The sequence below is a fragment of the Cavia porcellus genome, unplaced genomic scaffold (genome assembly GCF_034190915.1).
Source record: "Cavia porcellus strain 051 isolate PalLab524CR breed Dunkin Hartley unplaced genomic scaffold, mCavPor4.1 scaffold_14, whole genome shotgun sequence".
In the NCBI taxonomy this organism is placed as follows: domain Eukaryota; kingdom Metazoa; phylum Chordata; class Mammalia; order Rodentia; family Caviidae; genus Cavia; species Cavia porcellus.
The window spans coordinates 60,078,988-60,106,406 of NW_026947497.1; the positions used below are offsets into that span (position 1 = coordinate 60,078,988).

General features: G+C 46.8%; 2 long non-coding RNA genes across 4 annotated transcripts; one reads left to right on the forward strand and one right to left on the reverse strand.

Annotated features, from left to right (window-relative positions):
• Positions 1–333: 333 nt before the first annotated feature.
• LOC134478732 (uncharacterized) lies at positions 334–26,609 on the reverse strand. 3 transcript variants are annotated; one of them, XR_010051534.1, is made up of 5 exons: positions 26,263–26,609; positions 17,252–17,432; positions 14,273–14,434; positions 12,132–12,580; positions 334–1,772 (listed from the first exon to the last, which is right to left on the reverse strand). It is a non-coding gene; the product is annotated as an uncharacterized LOC134478732 (long non-coding RNA). The 3 variants fall into 3 exon arrangements; XR_010051533.1 differs by lacking the exon at positions 12,132–12,580 and adding an exon at positions 1,990–2,198 and having other exon boundaries at positions 26,263–26,604; XR_010051535.1 differs by lacking the exon at positions 334–1,772 and having other exon boundaries at positions 11,957–12,580; positions 17,265–17,432; positions 26,263–26,600.
• LOC134478731 (uncharacterized) lies at positions 20,677–23,485 on the forward strand. The gene is made up of 2 exons (XR_010051532.1): positions 20,677–21,309; positions 22,291–23,485. It is a non-coding gene; the product is annotated as an uncharacterized LOC134478731 (long non-coding RNA).
• Positions 26,610–27,419: the final 810 nt, after the last annotated feature.

A 27,419-nucleotide genomic window follows, 5' to 3' on the forward strand; every position in this document is an offset into this window, starting at 1 on the left:
GTCAGGCCGAGCAGTGGAAACTCGCAGGCCATTGCTGAAGAGGGAGCTTCTTGGCTCCACCCAGATGGTGACTGAAACCAAGCCGTGATGGGGTTCCATCTAGGTCACCAGCTAACTAACAGTCAGACAAAGCGAACCCTAAAATAGAGAAGCAAAGCAAAACACATATGACATACAGGAACGACAACTAGAGATCACTATTTCCCACCGATCACAGAGTTAGCTGAAAGTCACATGACAAGGCTGATACAGTGCCTGAAGGGTGAAATGGCCAACTCGGAACTGCTTGTCTACCTCCGATGCCTTTCTTCATGAGTAAATACACATAGTCACTTACAGGTTATGACTTTTATTTTCATACATGCATATAGCATATTCTGGTCCTACCCCCCCCCCCAAGCATCTTTCTCAGATGAAGGTAAGGGATGAGCTTCCCAGCCACGCAGCACAGAGGGCATGTGTCTGTATTCCTGCACACTCGCCCTCTCTGATGGACAGTGGAAGCGGGGAATACAACGTGGAATGGTGGATGTACAGCGATGCTAGGAGGTGCAAAATCGTAAAGTTCCCAGGATCAGGCGGGAAGGGGGAAAGACAGCATTTCTGAGTTGTCCTAGCTGTTACCAGGTAGGGAGGCAGGGACCAAGTCAGAGCGCTGAGATCTGCAACTGGCATTCTCTGTCTTTACCTTTTGGCATTTCTGCCCATACGAGACAAAAGTTTTAGAATACTTGGACAGAAGCACAATGCACTCGGCAAACCCAGGCTGCCAGCAGAGCCAGACCCCCGATCCAATCCATGTGAGGCTGCAGAGCCAAGTGCGGTGGGGCTGGCTGGACTAAGTGAGGAGCTGGGGGAAGGCGCCCACTGGCTACCAGCGCTCCTCCAAGTCACCTGCCGAAGTGACAGCTGGGGCAAACAGGAGGCCCTGCCTTCTTCCCCAAGCCTGATGTCCAGAGCTTTTGCCAGGCTGCTGGCCCAGGCCTCAGCTGCCGACCACTCTCCCTGGCTGGAGACAATCTGGGGCCCACCTCAGCTTGCCCTACCAAACCAGCTGCTTCTGTTGAGCCCGGAGCGGGGGGCTGTGGGGCATGAGGCCCGAAGCCTGCCTTATGCTTCAGAGCATTTGGGTAATAAGGTTCTCTTTCCTACAGTAGCAGCTCCAGGGGAAAGGAATCATTTCACCAGAAGCTCACAGCTCACATATTCATCTTCTTGGTGGATTCGTGTTCCACATTTCCCCAGAAACAGCAGAACACACCAAACTTAAGAAGCCCCCAATCTACATTCAATGTCACCAGCCTGGTCAGAAAGAAGGGGTCCATGAGTTGCGTTGCCCACAGATGCCCCCTATTTCCTGCTTCTCACCGCTCCCCAAATCACCCTTCTTCCCATTTCGTAGAGTGTTTCCAAGTTTCTAAAGGAGGCTTCATTTTGACATCTGTTTTTTTCTGTTTTGACATGAAAATCCTGAGACAGAGAGTGGGCTGAGCTCACGGTGCGGCTGAAAGGTACAGGCCAGGCGGAAGTCCTTTCCCTGATTTCCAGCAACACAGCCCCTCTCTTGTTCCTAAACGCAGGGTCAAACTTAGGTCCAGCACAACTGCAGTGTGGAAAACATCCTGAAGTCTCCACAGTGCAGAGGCGGTGAAGTCACCTTCCAGTCCCGAAATTCCGAGGTGGTGATTTCTGAGATGCGAAGCAGGCCAGCCTTCAACGGCTGCAAGCAATGCCTGAGATCAAGGACCATGACCACCGGAGAGAAACACTTCCTAAAGAAGGACATAGAGAAGAATGTAAAGAAGTTTCAGCATGCAAATTTACAAGAAATTTCTATTAGTCCAAAATCGAAAGATAAAACAGAATATGAGGTGTGATCAAAAATATGGTGAGTGTTAACACTACTGCATTGCTGTATATCCCTTAGAAACACTCCCCCTTCTTAAAGACACTCATCCCAGCATCCTCACCACTTTCTGGAGTCCTCACCACAGCTCTGGAGTCCTCTTTCCTGAAGGTCTTTCATCACATTATCTGGGCTGCCTCAGTGTCCAGATCCATTAAAGGCACTGGCCAATCATGGTCATTCTGACTTTGGGGCAGAGCCAGAGGTTGCACAGTGCCAGATCCAGTAAACGTGGATGAGGACTCAGCGTCCCGTTTTTATGAACTTGGCTGTGTCTTCAAATGCAATTACCCTAGAATACAGACTATCCTGGTTATTCACAATGCCCAAAACAAAAGCAACAACAACAAAACAAAAAGAAAACCAGAAGTCCACAGAGGACTTGTATGTGAAAACGCACCGCAGCTTTATTCCTGAGGCCACCAAACTGAAACCGCCCGGAAAGACTATCTTCTGGAGAATGAGTACTCAGAATGCTTCAGAAACACAGGGAAGCACAATTCGGTAACCACAGGGCGCCCCAGACATGCACCTCACAGAACACCTGGACAGCTGTGGACAGGAAGAAGCCAGACCAAGACACAAACTAAGGCATGCAGGAGGGAAGGTAAAACTAATCCCTACCAAAAGGATTATGGGGACTGTGAGCCCCACAAGGAGACATGAGAGCACTTTACAGGTGATTGACTGCCTTATGGATGTTTGAAGTACATGCCCTTGGTTGTCAGTGGAACCACAACAAAGGTACAAATAAACAGCAATATTATTTTTTCTATCCAGAACAAGAAGAAAATGAGGACATGCCTGTTTGCTCAAGACCTGTGGGATAATTTAAAAATACATAACAGAGGACTCTGTTTGGATGTTTGGCATTGGTTAGAGATGCCAGGAGACAGGCATCTGTCTGTCTGCTGCTCTGTCTGTCCGGCTGGTGGTGCTTGCCCAGATGCATGCCCGCTTCACGTGTGGTTCCCAGAATGGTGCACCTGTATGGCGGGAGCACCGCTCTCTTCGGCCTCACTTCCTCCTTATTCCATCCTGGGCACAGGACCTGTCCACACTCTTCCTGCTCAGCAGAACCGGGGACGTCTGCCGGACCTCCCCAGCGGAGTCACTGCTGACTAGGGGACAGGAGAATGCTTCTCTCTGCTGATCCCAGGCCGCTGTGTCCACCTGACCTCTTCCTCTGGGCATGGGACTCTGGGCCTGCATCTGCGTCATGGGAGGGGTCCTGCACTATGTGGCTGGGAGCGTCTCCTGTGCCCAAGTGCGTGTTGCCATCTCCAGCCGTGCTGCGGTGGGAAGGAAGTTTTGGAAGCTGAGTTTGGCCTCTGGCTGGAGTCACATTCCGAGTCCAGTCATTGCACTGACTCGGTCCCAGCCTCTGAGCTTGTCCAGGCTGCAGAGAAAGGATGCCTGATTAAATGGTGGATGGGGAGCAGCAGCAGCTGGTGGAGGAGAGATTGCCATGTCCCAGGGGGAGGAAGCCTGGCTGGAAGTAACATGGAAAGCTTAGGACAGCAGGAGGGAGACTTCTGTCACAGTGCGGCAAAGTGTTCCACCCCACTACCTGAACCTGAATGCGAGATTATTAAAAGCACTCACTACACCTTTACATCAGTGGTGCAGGAAGAGCTCTGTCACCTTTTATGAACGTCAAAGTTTTATGATGGTGTACTATGGAATTTTAATATGTGAAAGTATTTTTGTTATTCAGTTATAATTTACCAGAGAATGATTTAGAGAAGAAATTGAAGATTTCAGGGAAGCACAATTATTAATATTTAAGTGAGTAACCCACTTCTTAAGTGAGTTTCAAAATTTTTTTAGGACTCTAGGTCTAAAATAAGAAAATCTGAGGTCTGAAAATAAAAGGACTTTAAAAACCATCCAGAGAAACTGACTTTATCGTGCGTCTCATCAACCATTTCTCAACTTTTCGTGGTTGGGGAAGGGTGTGGGATTTTAGTGTGAGCAGAGCCAGAGCCCAGAGCTGTCTTCTGCCAGGGGACCCACAGCTGCAGCCCCTCTGAGCCCTTGACACCACACTGCCCAGAGCCATGGAGACCTGCTGGAGTCCGCCCCTCCAGCGCGTTCCCACCTCAGGGTGCTCAGGAGCCAGGCACAGCAGCAGGGACTCCCAGTCGTTGGATGACCTGCGCACTCTACATGTGTTACTCCCCTGGCATCACGCACTCCAGCAGTGGAGGCTTTACTCACAAGGGAGGGAAGAGGCCTCTGAATCTGGGGTTTGGTGCAGAGTATGGGGGAGGTCCTGGGAGGCTGGGAGAGCTCATCTAAGGGAACTTTGGGTGCTGGGAAGCTTGTTGTCCCTTCTGACAATGTGATATTTGCTTTTTTTTTAGACAGGAGTTTGCTTGGGAGTCCAGACTGGCTTCAAACTCATGGCTGTCCTCCTGCCTCAGCCTCCCAAGTGCTGGGATTGTAGGCATGTGCCACCACACCTGGCTTTCCCAAGTACTTTTTAAGCAACAAAGTCTTCTTGTCCTGCAAGGACCCATGAGACACGCAAGAGCACAGATGTGGGTCAGCCCAAGAGCTCTGCTCCTGGGCACAGGCTTCAGTGTCTCTATCAGCCCTACCTCCTCCCATGCTGATTTGAGGAGCAGAGGGCTCCTTGTGTGAGGCTCTGCACAAAACTCTGGAGGGGACAGCAAGCTCCCTATACCCTTGCTGCCTTCCGACGCTCTCCCAGCCTCCCTGGTCCCATCCTTTTTCCTCGTTAGCTGAGTGGGTTACTGCAGAAGCTCAGGGCTCTGGCAGAGATGAGCCAAGAGAAACAACTGCGGTGGGGAACACGTGGGCATTCTGTGTGCAAACGTTGGTTGTTTTCTTCCAGTAGCTAGCAAGGGTCCTTGGGTGGAGAGACGTGAGCAAGAAATAACTCTGCTGCCTCTGACCCAGAAAAAGAACCTGAGAGTCTGCTTTTCGCCAAAGTCCTCAGTTTTAACTAAAATTAAAATTTCATTGCTCCAAACTGGGGAGGGGGAGTGATGGAGCCTGGGAAGCTTAGCAGGCAGTTTAGTGACTTAGTGAGAGCTTGTCCTAAGGTGGTAGCTCAGTACCAATGCCTGGGTTAAGTATTCAGCCCACCCCCCAAAACACGTACGCAAGGCACACTTACACTTGAACACCTACAAGGAAGGGGGGAGGCACTGACCCACAGGACAGGGGTGGGAACTGGGATGCCTCTGGGGAACTGAGAACATTCACGGGGCAAATTTTAGTGTCCCCACCACGCTGACCCATCTCTGGCCCCCTCCGCCAGCCTCCACTCCAGGTTGATACACCATGGCATAGGGTGGTGCCATCCCATCTCCCTGCTTCCTTCAGACAGAGCGGGGAGGGGCATTGATGCAGTCCTTTGAGAGGAGCAGGAGGGCACGCTAGCGTTGGCATCTGTCTGTCTGCCTCCGGGGACAGCCTTGTGGGCTCAGGTAAGTAGGAGCTGTGCCCTTGCAGCCTCCTGACTACCTGTAGCATCTGCCTGCTCTGCGCTTTCCGGGCACCTCTGTCTCCCTCGAAGGTTCCCTCCCATCTGCTGGTCTCTCCATCCTCACTCAACAGGGCGGGGAGTGACTCAGCTGGCAGCCTGGACACAGAGTCAGGCTCCATCATCAGCCCAAATGGGAACAAACCCAGAAGCCTGCCATTCGCTGGTTTCACCAAGCTGGCTGAAGTTTGCTCCCAGGGACATTGAGACCTCCCCAGGAAGGGGGGAGGCCAGCATGACACCTGTTGGCTCCTTAGAATGGAGCCTGGGTCAGATGGCTGGAACCTGGGGAGCTCAGAGCAGACCTGGGATCCAGGAGATGGAAACCCTCAGCTTTCTCTTGTGTTGCCTATCTCACCTTTTTCTAGCTGGAGCAGGGAAGTCTTTTACAGGACAGCGCCTCCCAGTGTAGTCTGCCCTGGCTGGAAGGATAAGTGTTAGCCTTTTGGGGAAGGGTGCATGCTCTTAGAGTGTAATTGCTTCCAGGATCTTAGTCTCAGGGAGCTGTTCTCTGATCCTTAGTAATAGGGCCCTTGAGTGACTGATAGACACCAGCAGAAGGGTAGGGCAATAGCCCAGGGCTTACGGCCTGGTGAGCAGTGGCAGAAGTGTTGGGGCCTTCTTAATCAGAGAGTAGGACCATGACACCAGTGAGGTGCTCATGTGACTGGAGTTGCTTCTCAGAACAGAGCAAGGAGCACTATTCAGAAGAAAACCTACCCTCGATGGAAGGAAGCAGGACAGGGGACAGGGAAGAGCCACCAAGGGTGCCTTCTCTGCTGGCCGGGCTTGGCTTTACCTGCCGCTGACCCTGCAGCTCTCAGCTGCGCTCACCTTCCCTAAGTGCAGTCAGGGCAGGCAGGAGCATGGTCCTGGGGTTTCCAGAGCTCAGGCTGGGAAGCATGCACATTCTGGTCCACCGCTCCCTGCTTGTGGACACACCAGCTTGCAAACACAGCTAGACCTAATTTTCTAACTGTTTGAGTAACATTCCCCATACATTGGTGCTGGGCCATAATAATGGGCTGTTATTTTATAAACAGAACTGCAAACTGTTTGCTTTATCGAAATTCACTTATGTTTGCCAGAGAATTTCTTTTAATTAATGTTTTAAAAACAATTAATGAATAGAGACTTTTTGTATCTCCAACTAACTAAGCTAGCTGAGTACTCCAAACACCAACTGTGACCAGTAGTCCTCTTTTTCATTCCCTATAAGCTTCCTTTGTTCACGTGCTACAATATATCTCTATGGGATATAAGCTTAAATATTCACACTAAACAGCTAGACAATGTTAAGGTTTTCGGCTTTAATGTTGAATAAAATTAACCTCATCCACGTATTGCCAATCGTGACATATACACATTGGTTTTATCATGTTGTCAGGTTCTTTGTCTCCCCCAAACCTTGGGAGCCAGATAATGTGGTTTTGTGCTGCCTTTAATTGTGCTCTTGGGTTGTTTTATAAGCTCATTCCTCCTAAAAGAATTAAAGCTCCTGGAGCACCTTCTGCTCTGTTCCCTGAACTGTTAGATTGCCACTCTGGTTAGAAAGGGAGCCGAGCTCCAGGATGTTGTTGCTGTGGGCCAGCACCTGATTCCCATGCCCTCCTGCTCACCTGCCAGTGTCCTCTGACAGAATTCCTTCCCTGCGGAGCCCCTTGCAAGTGGAGCCAGGGCCTGAAGACTCACCAAAGACTCAGATGAATAAAATGAATGATAAGCTATGGATCACTAAAATATTCGACACTGGTGAATGTGTGGCTTTGGCTTACATATGAACCTAAAGAATTGAAGGATGATACTCTAGAAAATGCATTCTACTCATATCTACTCATATATTTGTCAAAATTTTTAAAATTTTATAGACATGTCTGCCTTTAATCTGGTTTCTTTCACTTAGCACAATGCCTTTGAAACAATTATGAATGCATTGGTAGTTCATTGATTTTATACATTAATGAGTGGCATTCAAATTTATTAATGCATCTGCCAATATACTTTTGAGTTGATTTTGGAATTGCAAGTACAGATCCCATGAACATTTACACGTAAGTTTCTGCTTCCTTTCCCTGATAGGAGTGGAATGGGTAGACCACATGGCAGATGGCACACATCTCAAGCTACTTTCCAAGGAGGGTGCCCTTTTTTACATTGTCACCACCACTACATGAGCATTTCACCAACATCTTCACCAACATTTAGTATGTGTGGTCTGTTTTAGTTTAGCCTTTGTAGTAAATGTGGTTTTAGTAGGATCGAATGAACAGTTCTATAATCACGAAGGTTGCTGAGAATTTTTTCATTGGCATATTTGCCGTAACTATACCTTCTTTGGCAAAGTGGTTATTCAAAATTTTTCTTGGATTGTTTATTAATTACTGAAATTTTGTGAGTTCTTTATATACACTATGTATATCACAGAACATTGCCTTTATTAGATATATGACATTAAAATATTTTATCTAAGGTGTTCAATTCTCATAGCATAATTTTCTAAAGAGCAGATTTTTTATTTATCATGTCAAACTCATTATATTTCTCCTAGGGATTATGCATATATGAGAAAAAAGTTCTTAACCTGAGGTCACAAAGTTTTTTTTTTTTATGTGATCTTCAAGAAGTTTTATAATTTGATGGGGGAGTCCGGAAGAACATGGCAGATAGATAGCAGCAGCCTCGGAGGCTCTCTGAGAAACCGCACTTGAAATCTAGGAATGGTGCCGGGCAGGAAGTCCTAGGCAAGGGGGGATATTCTTTGCCGACCCAGGAACAAACTAAATTAAGAGAAACCAACTGGAAACGCAATTCCGGTGATACAGCAGGCACAGATAAGGTCTCAGCACAGAAGCTGGACCCCGCGCTACTGGAAACTGCAATTTGAATTATCTGCAGCCACTGTTGTGTCCTGGTCGGCACGGCGGGGAGAGAGGCATGAAAGCTTGGAGAGTGGGAAGCATTGGAAGGAGTTGGGAGCGGGACTGGCTGGGTGCCCTGTATCGACCTGCAGTGAGTGAGCAAATCGGGACCCTTCCATAGAGAAGGAGGCTTCAGCAGAGGACATACTCAGACCGGGCAGACTTCCCAGAATGAGATGATGCAGTGACTTCAGTCACATATCCCCCTCTCAAGCAGGATTGGTGGGGAGTGCCTGGCCTGCAGGACGCCGCTAGCTGAGACCCAATAGGCTAGCCCAAACCAAGTCCCAGCGCCTGGAGGTGCACCCTAGTGGTGAAGCCTTTGGTAGGTTGACCTGGAGGGGCAGGCCCGGCATAGACTGCCCAGGTCTGTGTCTTCCTGGTGCATTGTGGTGGGCGGGAACACCTAGCCGGAGCAATTCAAACAGACTGTGGCTGACAGGGAAGGAAGCTGGGCCTCCTATAAACACTTAAATATAAGGAACAAAGAATATGGGAAGAGGAAGCAACAAGAAAGGGTCTTTGGACCCCAATCCTGAGAAACATGCATTAGCAGACATGGCACCAATTGACATAAAGCGCTATCTCCAGAGCCTCATAGACGAGTTCAGGAATGAAGTTATTAATGACCTGAAACAAGACATAAGCAGAATAGTTAGAGAAATGCTAAGCACCACCCAAGAAAAAACAGATGGTGGAATGGAAAAACAGAAAAAAAGGGGAGAATTGTTTGATGGAGAAGATAGAGAAAACATAGAATACGTAAAGCAGGTTCAAAGAGATTACCAGGAAACTAAAAACTATCGAAAACTGGCATAACAGCTTGAAAGAAACTAAGGCAGATTATCTGAACTGGAGGGCAGATTTGTAATATGGGAGCATGAAATGAAAAACTTCTTAAAAATAACAAAAAAACAAACAGCAACAATACAAAAACTAGAAGATGATACGAGGATCTATAACTTAAGAATTAAGAACATAAGAGAAGTGAGGACACAAACAAATGGACTACAAAAGTTACTCACAGAAATAATCCAAGAGAATTTCCCTAATTTAGCAAATGGTAAAGATACTCAGATATATACAGGACTTTAGCCACCTACAACCCAAACAGAGCTACACCCAGGCATATAATAATCAAAATTCCAGAAATCCAATATAAGAACAGAATATTAAAAGCCGTCAGAGACAACAAACAGATCACTTACAAGGGAATGCCCATCAGAATTACAGCAGACTTCTTGGCACAAACCATCAAATCACGAAGAGCGTGGGGGAAATAATTCAAGCTTTGAAAGATAATAACCTCCAGCCAAGATTGATATATTCTGCACAACTGTCCCTAGAAATTGATGGAAAAACAAGGTGCTTCCAGGATAAAGAGGAACTAGAGGAATTTGCAATCACTAATTCAGCTCTACAGAGAATACTGCAGGATAGCCTAAAAAAGGAAAATACCAAGATTCCAGAAATAGTGGCAGAGAGGCCACAATGAATGGAGCAGAAAACAAAATGAAGAAGACGAACTGACAACAAATGACAGAAAAAGAACTCAACAGAAATGAGGCAGAGAAGATCGGATGGTAGGAACAGCTATTTTGGAGAAAACAAGACATCATAATAGCTAATGCTGATTTAGTATCATCTGGTTTTGAAGCCCCATCAAACTGCTATTCTTCTGTCTCCATTGGTCTTAAAAGGTTGTATCTTATTGGATTTTATTATATATGATAATATAAGCAAAAACTTTTATAGACAAGGAGTTTATATAAAAATCATTGTTCATTTTCTGTTAATTGGTTCTAAATACCCTGTAATAATGTCATTCTCTTGAATGGTTTTATAGTGTCTTGATATGTTTGGTGCTACAGTATAAGAAGTTATACTCAAAGATTTTAAGGAAAGAGACACTGTGGTAACTATTTTTATGTCAGGATATCTTGTGGTGAAACACTATTTTGCTTAAATGGTTATGTTTTCACCTGCACTGTTCTGTTGTTATGCCCTCATTTATGTCAATCCCCTTTTATTAATTATTTACCATTTTATTTTTATTTTTTTAATTCAGGGAAAAATAAATAAAAAATAGCAGGATACATTATAGTAATCTACTTTGATTTCCTATTAACTTGATTTGAAATCCTGTATTGCCCTCACCATCTTGTTTTGACTGATTTTCCTCTATTCTGCTTTGCTTGATAGTACCAAGTTCGAAAGTATAGGCATAACTGTGAAGACAATAAGAATCATTATGACACCCATTCCAGTTGACTATTATTTTCTTTTAAAATCCTGTAATGTCTCCAATGCTTTGGTTTTATTCTTTGATGTTTAGTTCAATTTTATTATAACTGCCAATTCTTCTTAAAATAGCAAGAGGCAGTATGGTACCATTGTTGATCAACTTATATTTTGTTTTTACATTATCTATTATGTCCATCCTTTTGATTTGACTGACTCTGTGCTGATATGTCGCATTTGGTTTTACTCTCTTCAAAAAAAGTAATAAGAACTGTGGGACTAATAAAACCCAAAATATGTAATTGTCATTGTACAAAAGAAAAGAAAAGAAAGTGCTCTAAAGGTTATAACTGCATATATGTTTAAGTGTATAAGATAAATAACCATATTACTGAGTGTTTTTTGTATCATTGAACAAAACTGTTTGCATTCTCACTGTTTGAAGGTCCACTTTATATGCTTCAATTTTGTAACTTGAGCAACTATTTCTAAGATGAGAATATATAATCTATTAACTAGTGATTTCTTACTGTTTATTTTTTAAATTTTGTATTACTTGTACCCTTTTTCTGTTTTTTCCTTAAATTAAAAAAAAGAAGTTTTATAATTTAAAGTTTTAAATTTGTCTGTCATCCATACTGAGTTAATTATATAAGCAGTGTAAGGTAGGAATTCACCTATTTTTGCATCCAGTTGCACGAGGATATCCAGTTGTTCAGCATGAATTACTGAAAAACTTTTCACCATTACACTGCCTTTGCACCTAGGGTGAAAACTTAGCTGTTGATCTGTGCATCTGTCTATTACCACTCCCTGCTGGGTTCAATCCTGTTGGCCTGTCTTCCTGATGCCAGGGTCACACTGTCTTCATTACTAGTTCAGGGCCATTCTTCTGCAGGCTCCCTGGAGAATACTTTCTGTCTTTTCCAGCTTCTGGTGATTGCTGCTACCATTTGGCTTATGGTTGCACTGTTCTAGGCTTTGAGAACAACGTCTTCAAATTCTCCTCTGTGACTGGGTACATGATATTTTTCCATCTCAAGGCTCTTAAATTACATCTGGAAGGACTTTTTCCTGGCATCTAAGCTAAGCACTGCATGGTCTAGGGATTAGAAGTCTCTTGGGTGAGTACAACCTTCCCATAAGCCCTCAAATTTATGTCTGTCCACATGCAATCTACATTTCCCCATCCTAACATTCCCCCAAAGTCTCAGCTCATTACATTTGACTCAAGTCCAAAGTCTCTAAATATTACCACCTCAGAAGTCCCAAATTTTAACATGAAAATCACTAAACAAAGTATGCACAGGACTCTGGGTATGGTGCAACTTGGGGAAATGAATCTGTGAAGCTCGAAACAAATGATCTACTTTTAAAATAAAGCAGAGACCAGGCATAAATTAACAGTGATAGAGTTTCCTTTTTAGTAGGGAGAAATAAGCAGAGTGTGGGGACCATGTTTCTATACTCTTTCTACCGGTGAAGTTGAGGCAGGACAATCATTTGCACTCATGCGTTTAAGTCCGGCCTGGACAATGTAGTGCGAGCCCACCTGAAGTAGAGCAGCGATGAAACCCGGGAACAATCCTTGGTGTTCCAGGCTTCACTCTGCATCCATGGCTGTGGCTTCTCTCCAAGTGTAGACTGTGCCCAAGGGGGGCAGGTGATTGGCCTTTCTCCTTCCATGGAGTTTTGGGAGCCTGACAGCCTTTCTGCATTTTCTCCTGCCTCTGTTCTTCTCAGGCCAAACTGGCAACCTGGCTGCTACAATGCTGTTTTGAAGATTCAGAGCAACTGTGTATTTGCTCTGTGCCATGGATTCATACTGAGAAATGAGAGGACTACCCACAGGGTTTTTCTGGATCACCCCAGTTTTCTTCCTGGCTTCTGATGAGATCTTTAAAGGGATGCATGAGTCACAGTCTTAATCTTATTAGCACCTTATTAGCATGAGAGGTTTATTCAGCCAGACTCTTGGTCTTTTCTTCAGAAAATGTTTTCCTAACAATGAAAAACCCAATTTTAGCATCCTTTTCAATCTCAAAAAGCTAAGAATTCTCAAATCATGAAGGCCTGGTTTCTTTTCATCCAATAGTTCTTTTATCTTCTTTATCTTGCATTTTATTATTTTAAAAAACAAGAAGAAAATAGGTTACATATTCAATACTTAATTTGGAAGTATCCTTAGCTGAGTGTCCAGTTCATTGCTTACAAATTCTGCTTTCTACATGTGTTAATTCAATTAATTTTTACCATTATATATCAAAGATTGCCTTTCCTCTAGTTTCCAACAACATTTCTCATTTTCTTTCACACTTGATACTAAAAATCAGAAAAAAGACAAGGAAATTACAAACCAGTGTCCTTCATTGTTACCCTGTCCTAATCTGGTAGGGCCTGCTTGATCTCACTGAGCTCTGTCCACACTTAAAGCTTGTTTATCTTTGAGGTGAGGACCGAGTGCCCTCTTCCAGTGGGCCAGCTCAAACTGGTTGGACCCGAGATGGCAGCCAGAGACATGATTAGCCCTCCTCGTTATTAGCTTACCCCTCTGTGTCCTTTCTTTCGTCTGTATGGGTAGAGGTGATTTATGAGTCTGATCCCTTCTCCTCTTAGTCTTGGGGGAGAGCAAAGCTCTCCTTTACTGCTAAGGCCAAGCTTGATCTGGTTGTTGGTTTCACTGAGAGGGCAAAGGGACTGACTCTAGGGCCAGCAACTGGGAAAGTCATGAGCACATTGAATGTAGCTATCTAAAAAAGAACAGTGCCACATAGCCAAGTGGAATTAGCTGCAGGAATGCAAGTTTTGCTCAACATTCTAAAGAGAGACTCGTAATTCACCGTAGAAATAGACCAAAGATGGAAGGCCACATGAGCCTCTCAGTAGATGCAGAAAAAGAATTTGATGCTTTCATTTTAATCAGATGTTGAAAAACAGGTCAATGGACTTCTCAGAACAGAAGCATCCTGTAACTGGGCCAATGCTTTGGGGCTACCTGTGAATTCTAAGGGATAAAGGCACAGGTACACAGACGTGGAGAGTGAACATTGTAAAGCAGGCTCCAGGAGTCCTCTGCTCTGGATGGGGTTGGGGGAGGAGGAAGGCAGACACCATATCAACGAGACCTTCTGCCTTTGTCACCAACATGTCACGAATTTGAATCTTAGAAGAAATGAATGAGAGGACAGGGGGCGGCTCAGGGGCCACCCAATGTCTTTTGATGTCTTGGTGAGATCCCTGAGTCTCATCTTGTACTCAGCAAAAGTCTTTCTAGGGTACTGATGAGGGCCAAGCATTTCCCTTTATGAACTTCTTTCTTTCACTGTGTTTGTTTCCAGTGTAATCTCAGAAACATGTACCCCAACTTTCAACTTTGCGACCAAGCAGCAGAGATGTGTGGTGGATTTGCTCTGACAGTGGAAGAACCAGAGACTAAACCTTCATGGTGCATACCTGTGACCCCACTACTCTTGGAGCCTGAGGCAGGAAGATCACAAGTTGCAGCGCACCCTGGGCAACTTAGAAATTTTGTGAGATCTGGCCTCAAACCAAAAAGTGCTGGAGATATAGCTCAGTGTAAAGGTCCAGGGCTCAATTTTTAGTACCACAAAAAACCAAAAACAATCATAACCTAATTATAGTCCTGCTTCCTGCTATTTGATCATCGTTTACAAGGAAATTCAAATTCCTTACCATGGCCTTCGAGGTCCTGTAACTTGGGCACTTTCTCCTGTCTCTCAGGAGAAAATGCTCTCCAACTTCAGGTTCAAATTGTTTCTCGGGGGGCTGGGGATTTAGCTCAGCAGCATAAGTACCTGCCTTGCTAGCAGGCGGTCGTGAGTTCGATCCCCGGTACTGATAAAAATGAAAAAGACAAAAAAAAAAAAAAATTGTTTCTCGGAATCATTAGCCCTTACTTCATACACCTACGTGTCATCACACTGACTCGAGGTGTCCTTCTCCTCACTTACCTCTGGTTGTGAACTACTTATTACTCAGGTCTCAATTTAAATGTCTTCCTCAATCCCCCAGCTGGAACATGCCTCCCCTGTCTGGTCATCCCGTGGCACTTCCTCTCGGCAAACCGTAGCGTTTCTTCCCTGCACTTGGCATGACTGTCTGGTTTAGATCGGTTTGTGATTTTCTACTTAATGGTTCTCTCTCACTAGATTATCCATGCAGGCAGTGTTTACTTTATACGTCATTCACTCTCAGTTGCACAAACAGCTCCTACACAAGTATTTAACACACACTCACCAGAAATGTCGAGTGGACTGTTACTCTCAGACTCTGATCCAAAGTGAACGCCTTGGCTTTATATCCCCTATGAATGTCCCTGTAATCATCTTTTAACATCATAGCTTCCCTATTAAATTACACTACTACAATGCTCATAAATCCATTGTAACCTTCAGGAATAAGAAAGGGCTTTTGCCAGGGATGTTAGCTGGAGTGTTAGAAACTCGAACAGCTTTACTATCTCACCCGGTATTATCACTGTGAATTTCAACCACATACAATCAGATTTAGAATAAAAATAGTTTTGTAGGGACTTCTAAGAAATTCTTATACTTTTTGTATCTTTCCCAGACATTTCCTCTCAGAAAGCTCAGGTAGTAGGACACAGTTAATAATTTGATTTTTTTATGCTCTATTTTTGTGCATTTGGCTCAGTGCTAACAATTGGAAAGAAGTTGGTGATGCAGATTCTCTCTCTAGCTGCACAAGGCATCTTTGGTGTTTTTGCTTACTGGGTGTCTCCTAGTGCTTTGCTATCTGAAATAACCTCTCGAGCTGGGTGAAAGCTGGAAACGCTAGCCTCTTCCTGCACTGGGAGCTCAGCCACGCATCTGTACCATTCATTTCTCAGTTGCTAGACAACTGCTGTGTCTACCTTCAGGGTAACAATGATAGGAGAGTTAATAATGTTGACATGCTGCTCTTAGCCTAATGGCTCATTTGATTAATTGGTTGCCAGGCACCCCCAATACTATTCTGGCGTCTTAAGACCTCCATAGTGGGGACAGTAGTACCAAATGGACTCAGAATCCAAGAGCTGAATGGGACTATATTTGAGATCAGCCCAAATTATGACAGCTTTCCAATTTCAACATGAAGACACACAATTTGATACGTGCTCAGAATTAGAACCTAGAATGGTTCCAGGGTTAGCACCATATCATCATCACTAAACATGCAGGAGAGTCTTCTCTCCAAAGAAGCTGATGACATAGTGCTTATTGCTCCCAGACTCCAAGGCACCCCCTGGATCAATAAAGAGTGAGGAGCAAGGGATTCAGCCTCCTTGTGAATCAGAAGAGGTTGTTGGTATGAGAACACAGCTGGGAAAAAAGGGTGAGAAGCTTTTAGGGCCCCAGGACTGGTGCAACAGGGAACATTAGCAGCCGTAAGAGTGGGGCCAGTAAGTTTCACCCCGGGCAGTCTGGCCTGCCTGCCTCTGTGTCACCAGTCTTCTCCTGTGTCTTGGGGCCTGCCTCGCACTAGGAGGGAGTCACTGCCTATTCCGATTTCTCTGCCTCTATGAGTACTGTCTGCTATGGGCTCCTGCTCCTACCTTCTTGGAGGAATCTATTTTGGCCCAGGGACTTCTGTATGGAAAAGCTTTGGGGTTGTATCCCCACCCTGGAGTAGCTCTTGGCTACTGACTGGCTGGGAGATGATAAACCATGGAGCTGCCAACACTGGAAGAAAAGGCTAGGCAGGAGGATAAGGAAATAGCAACTTGGCTATCTCTGCCCGAGAGAGCACTCTTTTTTTAATTTAATTTCATTTTATTTTATTTATTCTTTGGTTTCCTGAGACAGAGTCTTACTGTGTAACCCAGGCTGATCTTGAACTCAGCAATCCTGCCTCGGCTTCCGGAGTGCTGGGATTACAGGTATGTGCCACCATGCATGGTTGGGAACACCCTTTATAACTCAACTGGATGGCCAACTTGATTAAAAACTAAGTTCTGGTTCTTCAAATCCCTGTGAATTAATGTCACCCTCATTTAGAGATGACATTCCTGGTGCTAAGAGGTTAGGCTAAGTCATCTTCCTGGGAGAGAAGCTCAAATTCAAACCCATTCCGACTTCCTCCAGATCTGCCCCTTGCTTCCATTGCAAACCCACGCAAGCTTAGTGCTTAGCAGGTGGCTAGAAGGGTGCAGTCCTCTGCAGAGGCTGAGAGAACCCAATAATCAGAGCACCCACACAGGAATAAGTCAATCACGCTTCACACCTGAGAGACCTGCTACCCAGTGCCCTGCCACTCAGTCTTCAAGATAGTGCTTCTCCGCCTCGGGGGCTGGGAGAATGTCACAGGCTCTGTCCGGGTTAGTCCCTTGGGGGCTCTCAGAACTGGAGCTCAGCATCGTGACGTCTAAACCCCCAGGTGATGCAGGGAAAACTGTGTGGGAATAGTTATGTGAAGTTGGTTCCTCAACGAATGTCAGTGAGCCCGGAATGCCTGGGAGGGAAGAAGAGATTTCGGAAGTCACAGTTCCATGGATCTGGGAACACATATGCTTCTCTGAAGTCCCCAGGTATGCTGATCTGTTTATCTGTTTTCTAAGGGACTTCACTTTGAGAACCATTGACCTGGAATGATTTGTGGATGACACTATGACTGTTTGCATTCCATGCACGCATACAACGAGCTCACAATGACCTGGTGGACTCACGCGGACTTGACCCACACCGTCACGTGCACACTGCTTCTTTCCTCTCACATACAAGTTGGTCATGTCTGGCTTTGCCAACTGCTTCACTGAAAAGCAGTGGCAGGCGGTTTCCAGCAGGGTGCGAAAGTCTGCCTGGTGGGCTGAGGAAAGTCAGTTCCAGATCCTTGCCTGCTGGCAAGAAAGAAACATAAGCAATTACTGAGCTAATTTCATTTCATTAATCAAGATAGTACTAATTGCTCCGATCTTCTTATCGAAGGACCAGAAACCCATACAAAGACATTGCAACCAAGACACTGGGAAATGCGTCCTCTGGGCCTGTACTCAAAGACCTGCTCTGCAGAAACAGGAAATGGCCATGTGTTACCAGCCGCCCCCAAGTGGCACAATTCCCGTTCCAGGAGGACTGGCAGGAGGGCTTTGGCCCGTGTAGAATTCAGGAATGGTCTGCAGTCCTTGGTGCAAGTGAGAAGTTAAGGCCAAAGGACACTGTAAGTTAAAACAGTTTTTTATTTGTCAGTCTAAAAATTAAATGTTTAAAAAAGAAGTTAAACAGCACCATTAGCAAAATTATTACTGGTTCAATTTCTCCAGATTCTTTTTTATTATTATAGTAGTGAATTTCAAGGCCTCAGGCACCCCAGGGATTACGCTTTCAAGTTTAATCAATTTTTAATTTAACTTCCAAGGTAGGTCAGAACCTTGCAGATGCTCGGAGGCAGCAGCCTTCAGTGTATGCACTTCTCTCCCACACCCTCACCGTGCGCGGCCCCTCACAGAGGCACAGTGAGGCCAAGGCAGACACAGCAAGGCCAGTTCCTGACCGCCAACTTCCACCATCTCCCTGCTCCCAGGATGTGTTTCCGAGAGCAAAGCAGCCAGCAAGCTGAGAGCAGACTCAGGACACCGTCAGGGCCAGAGTCTCTGGAATGAGGACCAGAGGCACAGCCTGAGTGAGGGGAAGGGTGGAGAAAGAGCCGCCACCTCTGGTGCAGGGAGAAGATCTGCATAGAGATGTTAGATCCACCTGCCACAACCCCGTGGGGGCAGCTGGAGCATGGGCCACCTCGCATACGCTGCTTCCTTGAGGCGAGGGCTGCCGCCTTCCATCTGCTGCATCAGCTAGGGCTTAGAGGGATGTGACTGGAAGGGCCTGGCACCACAGACGTTGCCCGAGTGGCGTCTAGCATACCAAGAGCCATTTCCAACACGCAGAGCGGCTAGGTTGTGCCAGCTAATCCAGAGGACCCAGTCCCCACAGATCCTCTGCAGGATGTTTGCCAGAGCCAAGCGCCTGATCCTGTGTGGGCAGCCAGTGACTAAGCAGGCCAATGTCCTCTGTAGCCTCCTGTTGCAGGGTTTCTGGACCCCAGGGCCTCTCCCTTTCTCTGTATTCCGGCCTCTGCTGAGTCTTGGGAATGTTGTCCATGCTTTTTGTCAAGTGTCTGAAAAAGATGCTCATCAAGACCAGGGCTGCTTGAGACCTGGGGTCCAATTAACTCACTCATGTGTCCTGTGAGCTGGTTACTGGTCTGACGCCAGCTTTCCTGCACCTCTTTTTCATTAATACCTCTCATCCAGGCCCATCTGGGTGATTTTCAAAGATAACAACCATCAAGTCCTTAAAATGCTGACTTCTTAACATAACTGCAACTATTGCAGAACTGAAACAGGACAGATGGTTTGCTCCAAATACAGGAAGATGCACAGAAGGTTCAGTTATTCTTGAACTCTTTCATCCAAAGAAAGACCCACTTTGGGACTCCGCAGTGAAAACCACCATTCTGCACAAAATCAAGAGAAGGGACATGGGACATCCTTTGAGGCACAGAGGTAGTATTTTGGATAGTGAAGGTGATTTTGTTACAAGGAATAAAAATGAAATATCATGAGAATTTCACAATGCTGGGACTAAGGAGACATCACCCTGGCTTTATTATGACATGCAAAATTGGATTTTTCAAAACATTATCCAGTAGTTAAACCAAAACTCTTTCCTTTCCATTTATACCTAAGTAAAGTTAGTGTAATAATATAATATTCATGAGCAAAAAAATAGCTTGCATGAAATGATGGTGCTGTAATTTTAGATGGAGCAAGGACTGGATTGAGATGGTGGATTGAACATGTGATTTCACTCAAAATCCCTAAGAGTTGCACAAAAATAATAAAGTCGAGTTACTGGCTTTGAGTGAAAACAGCTCCATCTGTACAATGTTTTTAGAAAGCTATGTGATGCTGGCTGGGCTTCTCCTAGCCTGCTGACTTGCCACTGACGGGCCATGGTGACCATCTTCTTAAGATGCACCACTGATGCAGGCCTGGTGACACAGCACAGTTGGGCACTGTATGCACAGCCCTGGGCTTCACCCAAAGGTGGCTTCATTGGAACCAAAAGAGGCCTCATGCTCCTGTCCTTACCAGGCCCACTCAACGGCAAGGTCATTGCACCAGAAGGAAGTTCTTCTCAGCACCAGGGCTCCTTTGGTCTCCACTCCCACTCACCTCCTGGGACCCCAGAGGTACAAACTGGAGCCAGACAGATAGAGAAAGAGAGACACAGAGAGATACATACAGAGAGACAGAAAGAAAGACAGACAGAGAAACAGAGAGCAATGAGAGAGACAGAGACAGAGAGAGGGAGAGACTGAATGGGGCCAAGCCTGGAAGGTGATTGTTAGAGTCTGTGCCATCAGAGTCCTGAGACTCTGACTCTAGGCTGGTCCTGACAGGACAGCACATGTTTCTCTCACATCCCTGTCCTCACAATGGCCAGGGTATCTATCCAGGCCCTGGTGTGCCATGTAATTGCAGATTCAGGCCCATGGCTGCAGAATTAGTGTGGGACTCCGTGGTCCTGGCAACCCGTGTAGTGTGATGGCATGGCAAGGTGTGTGTAGAAGTCCATCTCCAAGAGTTGCCAAAGTACTAACAGTTTCAGTATTACTGAAAAGTTCAAATCTCAAGTCTCCTCCAAGATGTAAAGCAAATTCTTAGTTGTAAGCCCCTGTACAGATGAAAAATTAAATGCTTCCAACATTCAATGCCACAAGATAGACATTACCATTCCAAAAGGTACAAACAGGAGGGTACAAAGGATTGGGACTGAAGCAAGTCTAACATTCAGCAGGGCAAATGTTTAGTCCTAAGTTTCATGTGGAACAATCAAAGCAATTTGTGATTATCTGTGAACTCTAAAGGATTGCATAGCTCTGCCCTATAGCACTCCAGTGGTTATAGCTCCAGGGCTTCTCTCTTATATCTCTTCTGCTCAATCCTTGCAGTTTTCCTCAGATGATTCATGTTCTTGGCTTTTCTTAACTTCTGGGATCTCCACTGTGCCTTTGGCTTCACCCTCACAACTTCACACGCTGCCCTCTCAGAGGCACCCAGAGAACTGGGTAGAAGCCGTTTTAACCTCAGAACTCTTGTGTTCTGCATGGGCCTATAACCAGCACCATGGGGATGATGCTAAGCTCTGTTGCCAGCTGGCCAGGCTTCCCTCTCTCTCTTGGCTGTAAGAGTCTGTTGGGAGCCGCCGACACCGGTCGCCTTACTTGGCGGACGTAGGGCCTGTGGGTGGGAGCGGAGCCTGAGCTAGATTGCCCCTCCCATCGAGTGAGTCAAGTTGGCGCCTGCTTCCTGCCCCCTGATTGCGCTGGCGACTTAAACAACCCGCTCTGTAAGATAGTCTGCCTAGCAACAACTGATGTTAGCCAATCAGCCCGCATCGCGCGCTTTAAACTGATTGGCCACTGTCACCCTATAAAAGTGAATGCCTCTCCTGCCACGAGACAGGAAGCACAGAGGAAGCACAAAGAGGGATAGAGAAAGTCCACCGGCGAGAAAGGGCTGGTGGCAGAGAGGAGGCCTCGCGGGGCCCACGAGGAGACAAATAAAGGCAAGGTTGCACACCGCCAGACTTTGTCGTGTGTCTTTCCTGCCGGCCGGGAGCGACCCCGACATTTGGTGACCCGCACGGGGACTGATCAACCCCGAGACACGGCGGTGGTGTGCAACGCTCCAGCGTGGTGCTGCCGGACAGGTGAGTTGGGGATAAGCCTGGGCTCTGGGTGGCGCGCACCTACAGGGCTTTTAGACTCCCCTCAGGCTCACGCGTAGGTGACGGGTTCTTTAAGTCACACGCGGTGAGTAACAGCCCTTAGAGGTTGAGAATGGGTAATTTACCGAGCGCGGAGGCGCGGCCCTTGGTAAAGGCCCTTAGGAAGCTTTTAAAAGCTAGAGACCTCAGGGTAGGTCAAAAAACACTAGAACTATTCATAGCAGAGATAGATAGGGTGGCTCCCTGGTTTTTACCCACAGGGCATTTAAACCTGCCGTCATGGGAGAAGTTAGGCGGGGACCTCGCCTCGGCGGAATTGGGAGGCGATATTTCGCCGGCTATTCGCCCCCTGTGGGAAATGATACATGCGTGCCTTGACTCCTATGCCGAGTTGCGCCGTGAATTGTGTGCGTGCGCCGCTCGAAAAAAGCAGAGAGAGGAGAAAGGGCCCCCGAGTGCTCTCTGGCAGGGAGGAGATAGAGAGCCATCCGCTCCGCCCTGGAGCTCTTCTCCAGAAGCGGCTCCCCGCCGAGAGGCCGCTACAGGGAACCCTCCCTTCTCTCAGCCGGCACAGGAAGTGACGCCCCGTTCCACTCTCTCGCGACCGCCGTCCTATGACGTTGCGCTGCGGGGTGGACGGTATTTTCATGGGCGGCTACTCTGCCGAGCAGGCTGAGAAAAACGCCGGTTGAGGAAACGGGGGCTGGGGATTTAGCTCAGTGGCATAAGCGCCTGCCTTGTAAGCAGGCAATCGCGAGTTCGATCCCTGGCACCAATATAAAAAAAAAAAAAAAAACGAAAAAGACCAAAAATAAAAAAAAATAAAAAATAAAAAATAAAAAACAAAAAGGGGGAGTAAGCCAAGGCCTGCCTCCAAAGGCGCGGTTATCTATGGCATGACAATGGATGGGCCCGGATCCGGTGGTTAGCTGGAACCGAGGCGCGGTTTGTGTTTTTCTGCAGGAATCGGGACGAAAACCACTGTGGGTCCCAGAGAGGTTGACGCGACAAGTCCCTCGACTGAAGATCAGGCCTGTTCCACCAGAGGCCAACCGCAGACCCAACAACAAGATGAGCCCTAAAAGAACTGCAGGACAATCCCTTTTTGGGGAGCCTGGAATGGCTTTCTCCCCTATGTTTTACCATTGTTAGGTCCCCTGTGCTCCTTGCCTCTGCTCTTACTTGTAGGACCATTCTTGCTCCGATGGGTTACATCATTTATTAATGGGCGCCTTGCGGCGGCCTGGCGTCAAGTACGCCTGGTTGCCCATGCGGCCCTGGCAGCAGCCCGTGATGGGCACAATGACCCCCAGGCCTACGCATGGCTCGCTCTGGCCTACGACCGGGTCTAGGTGTGGCGGGTCTTCCGCACTCCTTCCCTATTGACACTACACAGCAGGGTAGGTGAGTCAATGACGGGTAAGAGCGTGCCTCCCCAGCACGACTCGACCTAAGCCAGGCCCTACCCCATGGCGCACGAAAGCCGCTGGATTACTAGAATCTGACCAGATCTAGATGCCTCTCCGAGGGGATCACACGGAGGGGCATGAGTGCATGCCTATGTGCATCCAGGTTCCGTCCAGTTCACTCCTGGCCCTGGAAAAAGGACGAGGGTCTCAAGGCCTTGGCAGACCCGGGGGCGGCCGACCAGGGTCCAAGCCAAGGGCCTACGGTGGGCCTCAACACAGGGCATAAGCCTCTGCACTCGATCCAGGGCGGGCTGCGATGCATACATTCATTCAAAGTAAATAAAATAGGGGGAGATGTTGGGAGCCGCCGACACCGGTCGCCTTACTTGGCGGACGTAGGGCCTGTGGGTGGGAGCGGAGCCTGAGCTAGATTGCCCCTCCCATCGAGTGAGTCAAGTTGGCGCCTGCTTCCTGCCCCCTGATTGCGCTGGCGACTTAAACAACCCGCTCTGTAAGATAGTCTGCCTAGCAACAACTGATGTTAGCCAATCAGCCCGCATCGCGCGCTTTAAACTGATTGGCCACTGTCACCCTATAAAAGTGAATGCCTCTCCCGCCACGAGACAGGAAGCACAGAGGAAGCACAAAGAGGGATAGAGAAAGTCCACCGGCGAGAAAGGGCTGGTGGCAGAGAGGAGGCCTCGCGGGGCCCACGCGGAGATAAATAAAGGCAAGGTTGCACACCGCCAGACTTTGTCGTGTGTCTTTCCTGCCGGCCGGGAGCGACCCCGACAAGAGTCAAGTGCCTGGATCACTGGGCATTCTAAACCTGATTCTGAGAAAAAAAAAAAAAACTCTTTGCACTGCTATTCTGAAACCTGGTGTGGATGCCATCATTCCAAAACACGGTGCTCTGTGTCTTTCTCCTCAAAGCAAAGCCTTCCACTTTTGCAGTTTTGAGCCTGCAAAGGGTGAAGACTTGCTCCTTATTATGATGCCCTCAGGCCATCTTTTCTATACTTTTGTTCCTTTACAGCAATTAAGATCTCCTCTGCTCTTTTTTGTCCATAGCTTTACTGGAGCTTTCTTCCTGGCCAAACTTACAATATTTTAAATCCTTTTGTTCAGCTCTTTGCTCTTGATTCTCAACATAAATCTGGCTAAAAGCCCCCAACAGTAGCCATGCCACCACAACATTCAACTGCCTTGAAATTTCTTCTGCCAGATTAGTCTACTACCCTTAGTCTCGGGGTTGAGCAAAGTCTCTAGACATGAGCAAAATGTAGACAAACTTTTTGCCAAGCCATAGTGTACTTCATCTGGACTCCAACAACCACTGCAGTCCTTCTTCCCAGCAGAAACCCCCCGAGCCCGGAATTTACTGGCAGAATTTCTATCAGCCTTCTGGTCTTTTGGGCTCTGACCAGAATCTTCCATACAGAGAAGCCTAAGGCATTCCAGTTCACCTGGCCCCCTTCTTGCTCTGGAAGGACTTGCCTGTCCCTCCCTCCTGGCCAACACTCTCAAAGCAGAGCAGACAGGTATCATAGAGATATCACCTCCATCCAGATGCCCTGGAAGGGTGGGAAGAGAAGATTCTCCATCAGCAGTGCCAGCTCTGAAGATGATGCAGAGACACCTTCCCCTCTGAGTCTTCACTCATCCCACCCCAGGGTGCCCACCTGCTGCTCCCTCTGTCTCGTCCCCTCCACCTGGTCCTTCTTCCTTCTCTGCATCTTGTTTGCACAGCTCTTGGAGTACAGTCTCTATCCTGCTAGCCTAGACTACAGAGCCTTCCTTTTCATCCCAAGGAAATTATCTTGGCATTTCCTAAAGAGAGATAAATTCCCTTAACTTAGCAGGAGGCTGCCAGCACCTGTGCCCACAGGCTGCCTTCCTCAGGCTAGTGTTGCCAGGAGCAGAGCTGGACCAGGACTCTCGAGCCAAGCTCACACCTGTCCCCTCAAGGAGCTGGGAGGGCCTGTGCCGCTGTAGCTTGGGTCCCACTTTGAGGCAAAGTGACATCCACTGAGTCCCTGTGCCAGACCCAGGCAGCATTGTCATCTTCTTGTGGCTGAGGGTACCACTTGGAGAAGGACAGCTGTGAGCCAGTAGCAAACCACTGGGCCCTGGGAAGCAGGGCCCCTGTCCAGCGATTGCTGGGTGATTACCAGACTGCGATGGTGCTGGCAGGGAGTTGGTCTTGGTACTTCCTGTGTGCATGTTTGGAATCAAGGATCTCCACACTTGCAAGTCTTGTGATGACTGCAAGGTTTATTTTACCTCCCTCCCAAAGAAGAGAAACCCAGCTACATTTCTCCGGTACCAACTTCTGTGATCATCATTTGACACAGGCTAAAACCCCACCCTGGAGCCTCTGTCTCGACTGAGCGCTGCCAGTGCTGGCTGCTGCCCGTGGTCTGTTTGTCGTCTTGTTCTGTTCTCACGCACATGGGAGACCCTGTTCGTTCACAGCACCTGGTATGGAGCAGAGGAAAGAAGCAGAGCCAGCACTTCTCAGGAAGCCAAGGACTCAGATACAGAAACCTGAGGGCAGGGGAGATTGAGAAAGGGAAGGAATGGAAGGAAGGAAAAAGGAGGGCGGACGGGCAGGCAAGTTTAAACAAATTTCATTTGTAAACTGTGACCGAAATGACAGATGGAACAATTTAAGGAATTTTATTATCACAATGATTATGTAACTTATCAAAGTAATATAGCTAATGCCTGATACAATTAGGTAAGAGGAAAAAATCGTGTACAAAGAGTAAAAATACTCAAAGGACCTGAGGCAAAGTACTCCTGCGGGACAGAGGCCATGGTGGCAGCACCCAGGAGCTTAACAGCTGCAGAGTTCCACCGAGCATCTAAGCCATTGTACCTCCCTCGGAAGTCACTTTCCTGACCTACGTTTCCCTCAGCTTACTGAGGCACCTCTTGAGACTCACAAAAGGCATGAGGGGCATCTCAGAGGAGGTCTGCAGGCCTTGGTGCCCTGTGCTTTCGCCCTGGGATTTGCCCTGGGAAGGACGCCTGTGAGGAAATTCTGTCAGAACTTTGGAGGGACCATTTTGGTTCAAGGTAAGTCTCATGTGGACAGCGGCTTTGCAGCTGGGGTCTTCAGGATTAAATAGTGAAGAAAGGAAGTTATTAGCAAAAAGCCTCATGGCAGGAATATTAATGGTGAGCTGAAAGGTGGGTCCCTACACCCCGTGGTCAGCTGGGTTACTCTTCCTCCTCCAGCCGATTCTGGCATCGTTTGAGTTAATTCATATATTAGTAAAATACAGCATTGCTGCAGCCCCACTTCTCTGTATGTAGAGCTGAAATGTAATTTTTCTAACTGCTAAAAGACAGATTGTCTTGAACAAGAAGAAGCCCCGTGAGCAGCTCTAGTTGCTGTGATTTGGTGGTAATATTCTCCCCATGTCACAGTTAGCCGATCGCGGCACTCAAATAAGGGTAGCTCTGGATGCAGCTGAGAGAGTTTACTGAAGACAGAAGACTCGCCTGGCAGGCTCCTTACCTGAGATAAAGCGGAGAGGAGAAGAAAGCCTGGCTTCCGCTTCTTCCAGGAGCCCCACCCGGTCCTAACCTTCACCTTGCACGTCGTCTCCTAGCTTCCAGTGCTGACCCTGCAGCCTCCTGCTATGGACTCCGCGGGCACCGCAGGGCGCTCAGGCCTGGGCCTGAACCTTTGCACACGTCCATGCCTGCCTCTCAGGTGGCTGTTGTAAACCAACTTTGTAAATCCTTAATGTCATAAATCTGTTTTTCTAGTGAGCACTGATACATTCCACAATATATTGAATTATAAAAACTTTGAAGGCAATATGTATCTGGGAAGTTTAAAGTCAGAACAAGCAGAAGGAGTGTGGGATGATGAGGAAGAAAAAAATCCTGCAGAGCATTTTCAACTTCCAAAAAATAAAAAATTTGAAGGAGTCAGATTTGCCACAACAGGAAGTTTAGAGCTATTCCAAATTTCCATTAAACGTATTAACTTCTCTGAACAAAGCTGGGAAATGGTAATATTTCCAGAAAATAAAAATGTAAGTATCATTTTTGTCTACTCTGATTTGAGAATTGCATACTAATTATAAACAAAATAGAAAATATAGAAGAAAGATTAAAAGTATCAGCGTTCAAGTCCATATGCCTGGTCCCTCAGTTTGGCTTTGTGAGCCTAGAAAGAGTACTTAAATTTTTAAGGCCACCTTTTTGCATTTTAAAATAGAAGTACTACTAATAATGTAACAATCACTTCCATCAAGGCAAATAAAGCAACCAGAGAAGTATCTAGTGTGTTACCATTTCGTAGGATAATGAAAGGAAGCGCTATGTATCTACTTACTTTTGCAAAAGGACAAACGGAAAGACCAAACCAAAAACTAAGAAAGTATTCTCTTAGTGTGTGCTCATGGCTCAGTGGGAGGACCTCAAGTCAACTCATCTCTAAGCTTTCTAACAGAAAAGCTGGTTTTCTATTACTTCTAACTTGGAATCATCTTTGTTTTTCATATAATGAAAAGTAAAAGTTTAAAATCAACATAGTTGAATAAGGAAATGTAAAATAGAGTACAAACAAAAACAAACACTTCTTACAGTATTTCAGATGAATAACAGCAAATTAAGGGGAAACACAGAACTAGCTTTTCCACATAGTATTTTGACTATGTGCCC